This window comes from Antechinus flavipes, chromosome 4, assembly GCF_016432865.1.
Source record: "Antechinus flavipes isolate AdamAnt ecotype Samford, QLD, Australia chromosome 4, AdamAnt_v2, whole genome shotgun sequence".
Classification (NCBI taxonomy): domain Eukaryota; kingdom Metazoa; phylum Chordata; class Mammalia; order Dasyuromorphia; family Dasyuridae; genus Antechinus; species Antechinus flavipes.
In genome coordinates, this window is record NC_067401.1 from 425,641,157 (window position 1) to 425,656,720 (window position 15,564).

The 15,564-nt window shown below is 35.5% G+C and overlaps 1 protein-coding gene and 1 non-coding gene across 3 annotated transcripts in view; one reads left to right on the forward strand and one right to left on the reverse strand.

Moving 5' to 3' along the window:
* Window positions 1-15,564, reverse strand: part of PRRX1 (paired related homeobox 1) — a 90,490-nt gene that overhangs the window by 29,800 nt on the left and 45,126 nt on the right. The gene's annotated exons all lie outside the window — the stretch shown is intronic.
* On the forward strand, window positions 2,764-2,891 carry LOC127563684 (U6atac minor spliceosomal RNA). The gene has a single exon (XR_007954120.1). It is a non-coding gene; the product is annotated as a U6atac minor spliceosomal RNA (small nuclear RNA).

A 15,564-nucleotide genomic window follows, 5' to 3' on the forward strand; every position in this document is an offset into this window, starting at 1 on the left:
TGCATGTGTATCAGTACATATATGTGTGCCTCTGTACATATGTGTATTATGTGCATGTACATGTATCATATGCATATGCATCTGTATGTGTGTGTGTGTATAGACATATAGAGAAAATATTGATATAGATGGACATGGACATTATCAGTCTCTCAAATAGGAAGCTGTCAAACGACTGAAGTCACAGGTCCTTGAAATACTGACTACTTTGTATTTATATAGTTCTTCCAATATATATCACATTATTTGATCTTTGCCACAACCCTCTGAACTGACCAGAGAAAAGATTATTTTACCTATATTGTAAGTAAAAAAAATTCAGCCTAGAGAAATAAAGTAATTTTCCCAAGTTCACACCACAAGTCAGTGGCTAAACCTGGTTGCCTTCCTGAGTTCTTATCACTCTCTAGTCTAAGCTGGCTTCTATTTACTAAAATAAGTTTAATTTTTTAAAATTTCTGCAAACTTCATTTTGCCAATAAAGAAACAACCTATGATTTTTTTGTAATATTTTTAAAAAAATAAAGTTCATTTGTAACTCTTGTGGATACAGAATTTTCACAGCCACAGCCTCTCCTGGAGCATTTTTACAGCTCATCCTTCCAACTAGGGAAATGTTTAGAAAGGAGCAGAGATTGACATCTTACTTCAAGGATGATTGACTGTACAAACACTGTATAAATATTTTTCATCACCATTGTTTAAGCCCACAGCTGTGAAACCAACACAGTGGAGTCACACATTTACTGAGACGGGCCCAAGTCTTTAGTATATCCAACCCTAACAAAGCAAGAACAGTACAATGTCATCAGTGTCTTGCCCTGAATAAATACTTGTCAAATGAACACATTTAAATAATTTGCCAGAGTTACACAAGGAGTAAACATCAAAACTTTCTGACTCAAAGTCTAGTGTCTATTTTAGGTAATGAAGTGGATTGACTGGTAGGTCTGGGGTCTGGAAGAACTAAATTCAAATCTAGCCTCAGATTACTATTAGTTAGGTGACCCTGAGCAACTCATTAAGTTCCTGTTCCCTCCATCACCTCATCTGTAAAATGGAGGCAATAATGACTACCTAACCCTCAAAGGTTGTTATTAGTATCAAATGAGATAATAATTGTAAAGCACTTGCATATAGTAAATGCTATATAAATGTTAACTATTATCATTATTTATTATTATCACCATACTAGTGTATACTTTTGCTAATCATTGTTGAAAGGTTTTGTAAATATTCTGAAAATGTGTTTTGATATAACAGTACCTTGAAGTATTCTTCAAGTAATTCAAGACTTTTAACATTCAAAAATAAAATACCCTAAAATCCTTGAGGTACATTGGGATCTTCTTCAAAAAAATTACTTTAGAGTTCCTTTTGCATAGCTTGCTTTGTAATAACCTAACCATACCTTGTTCTTAGGTGGAATACAAGTTGGATTTATTTATTATATTATGTTATATTATATTAATTTTTATTATGAGTCCTGGCAAGGGTCATATAAGTTACTTAGGAAATACATTAAATTATTACCTAGGAAAGATTTCCCTATTCCATAACAATTGCTAGAAAACTAGAGTTTCTTTAAATTGCAGTATCTCAATAGGCTTCTGAATCCAAAATTTTTATCTGGAAGAAGCACACATACTTGAAATATTTTCCCATGAAAAATGTTATCTCTTTCTTGTTTCATAGAACTGTTTTTTAAAGAATTTACTATAGTAAATAACTTGATGCTGCTTCATCTGGTTGTGATTTTTGTACACTTCATCTTAATTTGAGAATGATGCAGCTCGAAAGGGGAGGCAAGATAATTTGAGACACAAGTGGGAATTATACACAAGTGCAAAACTAGAAATACTTAGCCAAGAACAATGATAGAGACTTACATAGGCCAAATTATGAACATGATGGTCCCTTGATAAAATAATAATAATAAATAATTTAAAACAGTAGGGGAAATACCTTAGTCCTTGAGGGCAGAATCAATCTAGGGAAGTTAAGAGTCTTCAATTCAATGCAATTCAACAAATATTTATTTAATATCTACTATGTGCAAAGTCTTTTGCCAGAGACAGGACACAAAATTACATTTATGAAATTATCCCTGATTTTAGGGGAATAGAGTTGTGGACGAATACAACATGTACTCAGATAAAGTCACAATAAATAGGAAATTTGAGAGAGAGAGAGAGAGAGAGAGAGAGAGAGAGAGAGAGAGAGAGAGAGAGAGAGAGAGAAATGTCATCAAGAGTAATTTCAAAATGCTAATCAAAAGCTATAATGAATAAATGTCAAATAATAGATTAAACATTTTCTGTATTATGACTGGCAACCTGATCATTGTGGAGTTAGAGAAAGAATATTTTTTTTCTGAACTGATTCACTGCTAAGCCAGGGAATCAACTCTCCCACACATGGCAGGAAAGGCTAAGGCCTTTTTTCTTAAATTTAAGAAATAGATCAGATTTTGTACATGGAGTGTTCTAGTCCTTGGACATACCATTCCATCTCTTACAAAGATGTATGTTCCTCAAAAAATGACATTTCAAAATAACAACTAAGAAACGCCAGTGCTGGCAGACATATAGCACCTAACAGAATAGTATTTCCATTGGTCAGTGGTAATTCAAACTATGAGCAGAGATTTTAAGAGGAAAACAAATTACATAAGTCATTCTGATTCAAGACTGGTATAGAAACAATGGAGCAAATGACCAAAGCCCTGCCTCTAGTTTTAGCTAGAGCCATGTTCCAGCCTTCAAATGATATGATAGGAAAGGAAGGAAAAATGTCTGTTAACAAGGATGGAAGTGGATCTAGTAGCCTTTTCATCATACATATGGTTAAGACATCAATGCCTACTCTTGATCATTTAACCTTGTTTTTTCTTTACAGAATGTAAGCTGTTTAAAAAGAGATTTTTATTTTTTTTAATCTTTACATATCTAGGGCCTTCCCTTATATCTAACACATTACTGACACAATTAAAATAATCTGTAGATTGATCAATCCATGATTGGGTGTGTAAGCTGTCAGTGAGATGGAGTGAGGGAGATGAATCCAAGAGGGAATGAAATGAGAGGAAGTAATGGAGAATGTGAGAATAGAATAAAAAAGACTGAAGAAGGGGGAAGAGGGAGAGAAAGTGGGAAACAGAGGAAGTAAAGTGAAGACTAGTGCAGCAGAATAAAGTAGAAAGGGAGAGTAAGATCCTCAAGGCAGGATTCAGGTCATTGTCAAGTGCATTCTATCACTATTTTCATGCAATGGGTTATATAAATGGCCATCACCTCCATGCTATTTTACTTCCTGTAGGGAAGTGTTGGAATATGGCCAAATCTTTGGTCAGACAAATTTAATTTCAGGGTACATTGAGGTATTTTTTCAGAATAAAGTCCAAAGACAAATGTGCTTGATAAGTTTTAATTACATCAGTTTTCAGAGAAATCTGATGCAATCAGCCCCCAAAAAACTTGGCTTTGGTAGCAGAAACCTATCACCACATCAAAGCTTGTCATTGAAATCTTGGTTGCAAACATGGCAGACAAGGGGCATCTATGTCCAGCCAGCTGATCATTTTATAGGCTCTGGCAAAGATTTTCAAAGGGATTTATATTGCACAACAGCTACTTACTTTAATGGGATTTGTGTGGTTCAGTCCCCGTAACCTTTGGAAAATTGAAGGGAAGCATAATTGCAAAAGCCACTAAAAAGTGTAGAGCTTTTACTGGAAGCCCAATGAAAAGTAGTGAAATGAAACTGTGGCATTCATCTGGACCCCTCTGTGCACACTTAGCTCCAATGGCAATTAAGGTAGCGTCCTTTTAATGGCCCCCCTGATAAATGGCACGTTGCTCCCTTAATTGGGACGGCTGCATGGGCACAGATTTAACTTTAGTGCAATATAAATGACCTCAAACACAGGATTAGCAGCGCACCTAGCACCATTTATATTGCACACCTGGCCCTCTCCACCATCAGATCACAGAGGTTTACAAGCACGACCAGGTCTTTGCTAGTGTATGTTTCCGACTGTGCAGCCTTTGTTCACTTCAAGATGCTTTTGAGTCCTTTTATAGCACACAAACAAGGAACTAGGTTCAGAGGTCCTTGATGTATTGTCTTTCCATAAAATATATACACTATTTTTCTAACCAAAGGAATCTGCCTATATGAATCTTTGAAAATCGGGATGAACTCATTACTTGGGGAGAGGGGGAAGTATTATATTTCAACATGAAAATTGCATGTTCTTTTGGGATAAAAAAGTGTGTAAGTATGAAAGTGTTTTGTTTTATTCAGACATATACTAAGGACGATGTAATAGAGTGGAAAGAGCATTGAAGCAGTAATAAGGAGGACATAGATCATAGTCAAATCACCTCTTTGGTCCTCAGTTTCCCTAACTATCAAATAATAGACTTAAAACTGATACTATAAAAGCTGCTAAATAAGAATGAAACCTTCACAAACCATAACTCAAGGTTGAGAAAGACATAAGAAATATAATGATTTTTAAATTTCCTTTCATATGTTAAACAAGTTATTGAACTTCACAGGGCCTCAGTTTCTCTATCCATAAAATGAGGATAGTGAGCCAAATCAAGTGTGATTCAGGTCCTTGTTATCTGTATATTAGTCCTATGTTAGTGTTTTCTATATGACTATGAGACTGTTGGGCTATAAGTCCACATGATAAAATATGTGCCTTTGCTTGATTAGAGTAGTATTGGTGCTTGGGAAACTTTAAATAATAAGTAGAATTCCTACCCTAACTGATGAATGACTTGTAAGACCTCTTCATTTTCACAAAGAGACATCATATTCTAACCAAAACTTCCAACCCCTCTATACTACTGCAGGTTTTTCATCTTAGAGGCATCTTAAGAGTTTACACCTGGCTTTGTACACTCAACCGAATTCTGTAATGCTAAACTTCATATTGCTGTTGAATGGTTTCTGGGGAAAACTAAATGTACCTGTACTGATAATCTGGGAAAATGCTAACGGAGTTTCTAGGCAACTCCATCCACTTAACTTATTTGTCATTTTGCTCCCATCGTTTGTTTCCCTTTCCCTTAGTTTTGTTGCAAATTCTTACTTTATCCAAGAACTCCCATTAGATTTGACCTTAACCTAAACCATTCTTGCCATTACCTCATATAATTTTCGAGGTGGAAGGGATCTTGTTGGGATCCCATATATCCCATGTCAAGAAAAGAATCTACTTTATAACATGGTCAAGAGATATACCTTTTACTTAAAGATCTCCATTGAGAGAGGACCCACTGCTGCATTCTATTCCTCTTCTAGTTCAAAGAGATTAAGTGATTTGCCCATGATCACACAGATTTGGGGAGACCGAACTCTTAATTTCTCCTTCACTTTAAATTCATGTAGGTGCTCTTTCCAATATATAAGTCAAGCAGTTAGTAATTTTTATGCCTATATCACATAGCAAGCCCTATGTTAAATGCTAGGAATACAAAAAAAGGTAAAAGAAATAATATCTGCTTTAAAGGAGCACCAGTTTAATGAAACATTTCATTTGATTTTTAAAGCAAACCTGGTAGAGGAAGTTAGGTAGAACAGTGAATAAAGCACCAGCCCTGGTGTCAGGAGAACTTGAATTCAAATCTGGCCTCTGACATTTTACACCTAGCTGTGTGATCCTGGACAAGTCATTTAGCCCTTTTTTTTTTTTTTTTTTTTTTTTTTTTGCAAAAAGAAAACTCTAGGACATAGAAGCTATCATTATCCCTATTTTACAGATGGTGAAGCTAAGACAAAGCAAGGTTTAATCACTAGGAACAGGAAACTAGGAAATGTCTGTGGCTGGATTTAAACTCCACACCCAGCTCTCTATCCACCATATCATCTAGACCATACCATTTCTTTCAAAAGTCTAGCCTAACTTCATTCCTTTGGAGCCTGAATTCTCTGTTAATCTAACCTGCCCTCAAGACATCCTTCCTCCTTAGAATTCCTGTGATACTTTTCTACTTCTACATGTCCCTCATCTGACTCTTGGCCTTTGAATTGATATTTATCCTTACTTTGAATTGATATTTATCCTTTCTGAATAGAAGTCCTATTCCTCCAACTGGATTGTAACCCTCTCAAGGATAAACACTGTGTCTTTTCATTCTTTTTATTCCTAATCTCTAGTAGAGTGCCTTATATAATAAAAAGATGTTGATGATGTGATTGAGATATTCATAGTTCTTATTTTTGACACTCAACTCATAAGAAGGTACAAGTCCTCAAAGAATGAATCTGGGACACACACACACACACACACACACACACACACACATCCTTCTATATTTGGGAAAATAGAACCTTCATTTTTAGACTCTTTTCTTCCAGTGAGTCAGTTGAAGTCACAGTGGTTTCTCTTCACTTTGACAGGCAAAGGATCTTGGGCCAAAGCCTTGCTAATTTACTCTCCAACTTATGGGAACATTACTTTCTGTCAACCACACCTAACTCAGTCTTAATTGGACAGCCACTTCCTCTCCAGGGACATGCGACGGTTTTTAATAAAGGAAGGAACCCATGGAAAAGGTCATATAAGCAAAAGTGTTCATTTCAGGCAAAAACCCCCAAAATATCTTTGTGGAATAATGTTATTTCACTGACTCATGTCACTTCTGTGGAGCAGCCCTAAAGGACTCCTTGTTAATAAAGTCTGTCTGCCTGGAATGGAAATGCATGAGTAATCATCATGTCATGGCTGCTCATGTCATGACTCTTGCCTCCATATTCCCATAATTTGAAAGTCTCAAGAGTTATTCATATTGCTCAGCTCATGACAGGAAGTAGCTAGGACATAGGAAAGGACTAATAAAATTGCTTGTTAATTGCCCCAAATAAAAAGGAGATAATAAGGAATGGCGTTTATTCTAAGATAAGGAGAGTGGCTGGGTTGAGCTGTAATTCAAACCAATCCCCTTCATCATTTCAGTCAATCATGCCAGCCAGGGCTTTGCTTTCAGCAATATTTTCCTATACATCTAGACATGTTTCCTTTGAGACCCATTTGGTTTTCTTCCAGATTTCCCATGTTTTCCCAAGTACTTCCCTCCTCCTCACAAGATACATACATACATACATACATACATACATACATACACACACACACACACACACACACACACACTTACACACCCCAGACATTTAAATTTTTTTCATGCTTTCTCTTCTTTTCTTCTCATCTATTCCAGGTACAATATACAAGTTGTTTTTTGTTTTGTTTTGTTTTGTTTTGTTTTGTTTTGTTTTTTAGCAATGCAATGAATTCCCTTTTAACCCTACATATTTTACAAAATCTCTCAGGGAAAAAATTGCCAATATTATGAACTAGGAGGTCTCTTTATGAGGAAAAAAAAAGACAGCTTTGTCATTAGATGAATAGATCATAGGCTATACTTGAAGAGAGTATTACTATAAAACAACCACTAGTTTATATAGCACCTTAAGATTTGCAAAGCACTTTATAGTTATCTCATTTGATTCTTCCAACCCTGTGAGGTAGGTGTTATTATATCTCCATTTCATATATTAGAAAACTGAGGCAGAGAGACTAAATGACTTCCTGAGGGTCACAAAACTTATAATTTTCTGCAGCTGGATTTGAATTTATCTCCCTGATGCTAGACCCAGTACTCCATTCACTATACCACCCAGCTGCCTCACAAGATAGTAATACATAAATACATATTGTTATTGTTCAATTATATCTAGCTTTTGGGGGAGTTTCTTGGCAAAGATAATAGAATAGTTTGCCATTTCTTTCTCCAGCTCACATAATAAACAGGAAAACTGAAGCAGAATTAAATGACTTTCCCAGGGTCACACAACTAGCAAGCATATGAAGCCAGATTTAAACTCAGGAAGTTGAGTATTCCTGACTCCAGGCCCAGTGCTCTATTTACTGTGTTATCTAAGTGATTATTAATATTCATATATTGGGGTTACATTTAAACTGTTTTGAGCAAAAGAAAAAAATACTCAAATTTTCTTCATCACAAAATAAAAGATGTAAAGATTGAAGATAAATCTATCCTCTTTTTGTTACATTCCACATTTCTATTTGTTTAAGCCATTCTTCCATGGATTGTAGTCCTGTGCCTTCTTTGTTGCCAATATCAGGTCTGTTCACATCCAAAAGATTTGTTTGCTCATCTTTGTTCCTATAATGAGCTTTTATACTCTTAATATGGATAGATGTCTTCCCCTTAAAGTTCAATTCAAATTTTAGCAGTTACTTTATCTCAAGACCACAGATCCTTAACTAATTGGGGAAATTGAAATAGTTCAAAAGAAACAAACTTAGAGAAACCCCCAAATGTTCATATGGACTAATTATTGCAAAGTATTTCTAGTTCATATGGAAATGGATAATGGAAAGAAACGGAGAATTATCAGAATAAGGATGCTTCTTACATACAAGGGAGTAGAAGAAAAGCTCATTCTAGCTTTCTGTTAATTTCCTATTTTAACCAAATGCTCTTGATAACATTAGGTGAAAAGGTTTATCATTTCTTCTAGAATGCAAGTGATATCTGTGCCCTAGGATTAGATGCTGCTCACTTCACCCAAGTTAAGACCTTCAGTGATTGTCATGGTCTACCTAAAAAGCTCCAATACCAAGAAGAACAAATGTATCTGGAGCAAGCAAAAATCATGAAAGTTCACCTTCTCTTTGTTACATCCAGATTTTTTTTCTATACACATAGGGACACACTGCATCCAATTCTCAACTTTCTCATCTGTAAGATGAGAGTTTTGGACTAGACAATCACTAATGTCCCAACTCTAAATCCTATAAGCCTATGATAATAGTTGTCTGGAAGAGCATATGGTCATGGAAAAAGGAACTGAATCTGTAGATGAAAAAAATAATACACTGCATTGGAATTCTGGCTGTGCCGTTTAATAACTGTGTGACCATGTTCAAATCATTTCATCTCTTTAAGTCTCAATTCATTCATCTTTAAAATGACGAAGATGAATCAGATAATCTTTAGGGCTCCTTCTAGCTCCAAATTTAAAATAAAGGATTGTTTGGATGTATTTAAATGACTATGTGTGAGTCAATAGTTTGAGCAACTTCAGGAAAATTTATGTATATCAAAGCTAATGCAGGTTAGATTAATAATTCCTATAGTCCAGTGATCACGTGTGCCTCCATAAGAAATAGTCAAAATGTACCACTATGTTTTATAAAAGATTCATTCCTAATAATATGCAAGAATTTATTTTCTTTTAAATTAATCATTTAAAAAACTTCAAGACTTAGAAACTCTTGAAATAAAATGTTTGAGAAGAGTAGAAATGAATGAAACCTTGTAAAAATCCAAAACTCTTTTAAAAAATCTTACATGTCAGAAAAGAGTTTGGGAATTAAAAATGGAGGCATTTTGCATAGGTTCACATCATCCACTTTGGAGAAATCATTAAGAGCCATGGTCCCCATAATGCCATGAACATTTCAGCCAGCAGCAATTTTGGTGGTCCATTCCCAGGAATTTGATCGTTGCTAGATGAGATGGGTCTGGTATTGTGGAAACCAGGACTCTTAATGATTTCTCTGAAGTGAATGACGTGAACCTCTATGAATGTCTCAATTTTTAATTCTCAAATTCCCCTCAGAAATGGAAGAGTTCTGGATTTTTTAAATAAAATTTCTTTCATGGTTTATATGCTGTCTTAGGAGAGCCTCACTGGGTAGCTGAAAAAAAGGATGATTACCTGGGCTGGTGCAGATTGTATCTGGTAACTCACTTTGACATATAATTTTGTACATACAAACTCCCAGAAAATTGTTCGTGTGATGCCATTGCCAGCTGGAGTCAGCTGTAAACAAGAAATTTATTCTCAATAGATATTTCATATGTTTAACATTTAAACATACAGACATCAAGAAGCCAGAGAATGTCAGGCTCCAGTTCAAGGCTTTTGCCAAGTTCTGCTGTTTGTGATTACCATGTACTAGATCAATAGGGCCATAAATTGTTGTATATTGCACAAACTGGAGGACAGAAAGGGGACTGAAAAAAACGAGTTGAGATATTAAAGGTGAATCACTGGTGGCAAGAATCTTCCTTTTATTGCTTTCCAAGAGGTATTATATGAAGACTGTCCCACTCAGACCCAAATAGTATGTGGGCCTTCTTGGAATCAGTTGCAGACTTAGGCCAGTAGGTATGTTTTATGAATCCCTCCAGAGAAAAGAACATCTTGTCAGAGCTGGAAAAATGATGGCATGGAGCATCCAGTAACAACAGAATTTGGGCCTGTTAGGTAGATTCCAGGCCAATGCTCCTTCCAAGGGCAGAATATTTGGAGAAACAATGTGTTCCTCAGATACAGCAAAGTCTTTTCTTAGGCCTGAAAGTGAATTATTGTGCTTTCTATGGGCCCAATGCCACTAGGGATTCTGATCTCTTAGGAAAAAAAATCACTTGATTTTTTGATCTTTTCATAAGAGAATTTGATCGTACATGTATAACCCAAGACATTATTGCTTGCCTTCTCAATGAGGCAGGGAAGGGAGGAAGGGGGAAAATTTGGAACTCAAAATTTGAGAAAAAAAAAGAATTTTTGAATTGTTTTTACATATAATTGAGAAAAAAGTAATTTAAAGAATTAAAAAATTATGCAAATGGGTGCCATTTGGATCATCTGCTATGGGGCATGGGAATATCAAGCAAGAAAAAGGAAGATGGGGATAGCTATGTGGTATAATGGATAGAGCACTAGCTCTAAAGTCAAGAAGACCTAAGTTCAAATTTGGTTTCAGACCCTTAATATTTATAGCTATCTGACCCTAGGAAGGAAGGAAAGAATAAAGAAAGGAAGGAAGGAAGGAGTAAAAGGAAGATGCTAGATTCCCTTATTGTTCCAAGGTTCATAGGACAAATAAAGGCAAGTTTGCATCCTGTTCTATGGAATGAACGCAGTGACCAAAGGCCGATAAATCTATAGCATCTCGTGTACTTTCCTTAACTTTTGGATATGATAGATATTGGAAATGTGTTTTTCGTGATATCAGGCCAAAAGTTAACCACAGCCTAGAGATGTTTTAGCTCTAAGGATCAGGGTTGGAAGCCTATGTTTCCCACTGCCTTCACCAGACAGCTTGAGAAAGCAGAATTCCATTTAAGAAAGACATGTGATTGTGGTCTGAACCTCTAAGGACTAGGAGGAGTTGGTACATCTGAACAATTCCAGTTACACTTGAATTTATGTCTCCTTTCTTCCAAGAAGCATGAAGTACCTCACATGTGTTATCTCATTTATACTCAAAGTGTGCCTTCAAAACAAAACAAAAAGGAGTAGATCACTATTGTACCTATTTATAAGAGAGAGAATTACTCTTTCTGCACAAAATGAGGGTGGGAAGAATTTTCATTAAAACCCTTACCATTTACTGGACTCTCTTTCTGAAACCAAAGCATTTCCATTTATCAAACATTTATGTATACTTTAGTCCACAGTGAGCTCTCTCTTTCCCAAAATCCACTAGCATTTTGGCCCCGAACAATTTAGTGCTTCAATTATCTACCATCCCATAATAGTTTCTGATTCTTTCATGTCAGCAAGTCTTGTCTCCCTAACCAGAGCAGGGCAGTGCAGTGTTGTGGAAAGAGCACTTGATTAGAATACTGATTAGTTGAATGAACTGGGCCATAGTTTGCATACTCTATTCCTTTCCCTTTCTTGAAAATCAAGACATGTTCCAGCTTTCAAGAAAGAGAAGATAATGGAGTCTGTAAACCCCAATGCTTTGAATTTGACTCTGATTACTTGCAAAATTCTGGGACATGTTATTCAAGTAGTAGTTAATGAAGGAAGGAAAGGAGAAAGGAAGCACTTATTGAACATCTGTTATGTGCTAAGCATTTATAAATATTTTCTTATTTGAGTTTCATAACAATCTTACAGGTAAGTGCTATTATGATGCCCCTTTTACAATTAACAAAAGTGAGGCAGATTAATCTTCTCAGGGTCCTAGCTATTAAGTGTTTGAGGCCAAATCTGAATTCAGATCTATCTGAATATCCAGTGAATATCCAGAAAGAACATATAGAACCTAGACTGAATTGTTTGCATTCTCAGAGGGGGCAGTAGAAGAGAAGAAGGGAAAGAATCTGGAACTTAAAGTTAAAAATGAATGTTAAAAAATTGTTTTTGCCTGTAACTGAAGAAAAACAAAATGCTAAATAAATTTTTAAGAAAAAAGGAGAATAGTGATTTTAAAAAGTCAGAATGATATCATCCAAATGTCATAGCAGACTAATTTCATTTCTTTTTCTCCTGTGACACTGCTACCTTTCTGGAGCAGGGACTCACCAGCTCCCATCTGGACTAAGACAAGTCTGGTTAGGAAGGAATCTCTCCATCAAGTTTCTCCCCACCACAATCCATCCTTCACACCATTATCAAATGTTTTTTTCCTAAAGTATAGATCTACTAATGCCATCCTTCTTCCCATTCTATAAACTCTAGGGACTCATCATCCCCAAGATCAAATGTAAAATCCTCTGGCTTATAAAGCCTTTTGTAATCTGCCCCTTCCTATCTTTCCATTCTCTTTATACCTTAAATTTCTTCTCTGATTCAGTAAATCTGACATTTTGCTATTCCTCCTACAAGATACTCAGTCTCCCAGTTCCAGGAATTTTCTTTGATTGTCTCTCATATCTTCAAAGTCCTCCCTCCTCTTTTCTACCTTTTGGCTTCCCTCAACCCCCAGTCAAATTCACATTTTCTTCAGGAAGCCTGTCCTTCTTCACCGTAGAGCCTTCCCTTTAAAATTACTCTCCCCTTCCCAAAGTTGTTCTGTATATATCTTGTTTGTGCATAGTTGTTTGTATATTATCTCTTCTATTACACTTGAAAACAAAGATAGATTTTCCCCCTTTTGTGTTTCCCCAGCACTTAGCACAGTATCTAGCACATAGTAGTTGCTTAATAAATGCTAGTTGAGTGACTGACTACAGATCGAGATATAATGTAGAAAATCATATTGTCAAATGGACTAGAAATTTGTTAGATGGACAAAACCAAAGAGTAGTCATTAATAGATTTATATCAGCTTGAAAGATATGTCCCAGGAATCTATGCTTGGCTTTTTAAAAAGTCAGTGACATAAATAAAAATATAGATGGCATGCTTATCAGATTTGCAACAAACACAACATGGAAGGAAATGCTTTGGGACAGAGACATGATACAAAAAGAGCTTGACAGGATAAAGTATTGAGAACAAAGGTAAAATATTTCAGGGTTTTAAAACATCAATCTCCTAAGAACAACGTTGAGGAAGTGCAGTTATACAACACTTTATCTGAGAAATATATAGTGTTTTTAATGAACTACAATAACAGTTATAAGTCAACAGTGGAAGGTAGAGGCCAAAAGAAAAAGAAAAAAAGCTGATGTGATTTTAATGGTGATAAGAGACATATAGTGCTCAGAATGAGAGAGGTGGTGGTTTCTTTCACTCTATTTCATCTTAGACTTCATCTGACCACATAATGGTCAGTTCTGGGATTAATACTTTAGACAGGATATTAAAAAGTTGGAGAATATTGGGAGGAGGGCAATTTGAATAATGGAAATATCCACAATCTCAAGATATGGATCTGTTGAAAGGATTAGAGGATGTTTAGCCAACAGGATGAAAGGCAATGGTTGCCTTCTAAAATAGAATTAGGAATAGTAGAAAAGAAGTCAATTTATGGCAGCTACTTGCTGGGCCTGAAATCAGGAAAACTTATCTTCTTGAGTTCAAAGCTGGTCTAAGATATTTACTGTGTCACCCTAGGCAGATCCCTTAACCTTGTTTGCCTCAGTTTTCTCAAACAAAAAAGAATCTGAGGAAAGAAATAGCAAATAATTCCATTTTCTTTGCCAAGAAAATCCCAAATGGAATCACAAAAAATTGGTCAGGACTGAAATGACTCAACAAAGGAAAAGTTCTTACTTATTAGAACTCTTCAAAAATGTTATGGGCTACTCAAGTAGATAATGATTTCCTCCTCAATGAAAGTATTCAAGCAAAAATTCAATGAACACTCCTGGGATGCTTTCAGATGGGCTGCTTGTTCAAACGTGGCTTGAATTAAATAATCTTGAAGATTCCTTTTAACACTGAGATCTTATGATTCTGAAATAATAATCATAGGCATTTATACAGCTCTTAAAAGTTTGCAAAGCAAGATTTTCTTTTATCTTCACAATAACCCCTCGAGGTAGGTACTACAGGTATCATTCTATCTGCTTTACCAGTGAAGAAATAAAGCACAATAAATGTTCCAAATGGGATTCTAGGCTAGATTTCTGCTGACACTAAGTTCAGCACTCTTTTCAATACAGTAACTTCTTAATGCAAAAGCACAAATATTTGATTTCTACTCCTGGCTTAGTAACTAATGACCTTAAACAAAAAGTATGTGGTCATATAATTCCAGAATTAGATGGTATCCTAGAAATAATAATATCTGGAACTGAAACTGAAGCCTGGAATAAGAATATAAATTGATCATGGCCATCTCAGAGCCATCAAATTTTTCATGTCCAAACATTTCATTACCAAGAGAAATGTTTTCCTAAATAAAAGTTAGTAGGAGAAAGGAAATAGAGATAGTGTAAGTTTCATTTGAATAAAATTGTGTTCTGTGGATGAAAATAACAGAGAAAAAAGGATTTTTCAATGATCAGAGGCATTTAATGAAGTCCTAGGAGATTAAATTGTCTAATGTTGTACATTAATGAATACTATCTCATTAGGAGACTAATATCTCCTGATTTCTAGTCAAGCACATTTTATATTATTCCATCTTGTTTCTTCTAAGGACTAAGGAGAAAGGAAATTTTGTCCATAATCCAGAAACCTACAATTAAGTGGTGAGCATTAGTCAAAAGTGATTAATCAATGGTATTGACAATATTGAAGATATGTTACTGCCAATGGTTAGAGTATATTGAAGAGATAACTGACTATTGATATTGGGAGGAATAAATCAGAATAAAAGCCTGAGTTGATAGTATTAGAAAGCTACAGCCAACTCCTCAGAGGTACACCTAGAACTCTAAGAGTGAAGATGAAGCTAGCCAGCTTCACATCTGAGGGTGTGACTCATCACTTTGAATGAGAGTTGGGATATGGAACCTCATAGTCTTTAAAGGCTATAATAACTTTCCACTTTTACTTGAAGCAGCAGTTAGCACTATAAATCCCTCTCTAGTGGTTACAAAAAGCTCTTCTGTATGCATAAGACCAAGTTACTAAAGCAGCAAAAGGTGAAATAAAACACCAACCATGAGTAATTCATGATTCAAGCTCAATGAATAAGTTTTGGGAAATGGTTTTACCAAATCATCCCAAGTATGTTTTACTACTCACAGGATCACACACTCTTAGAATTGGAAGGAACTTCAGAAGCCATCTAGATGAAGATGTACCTAAAAAAGAAATCTATCTACAACACCCCTGAGAAATGATCACTCTAAGAAGTCCTTGGTGACCACATGAGCTGAGAATGCCTTG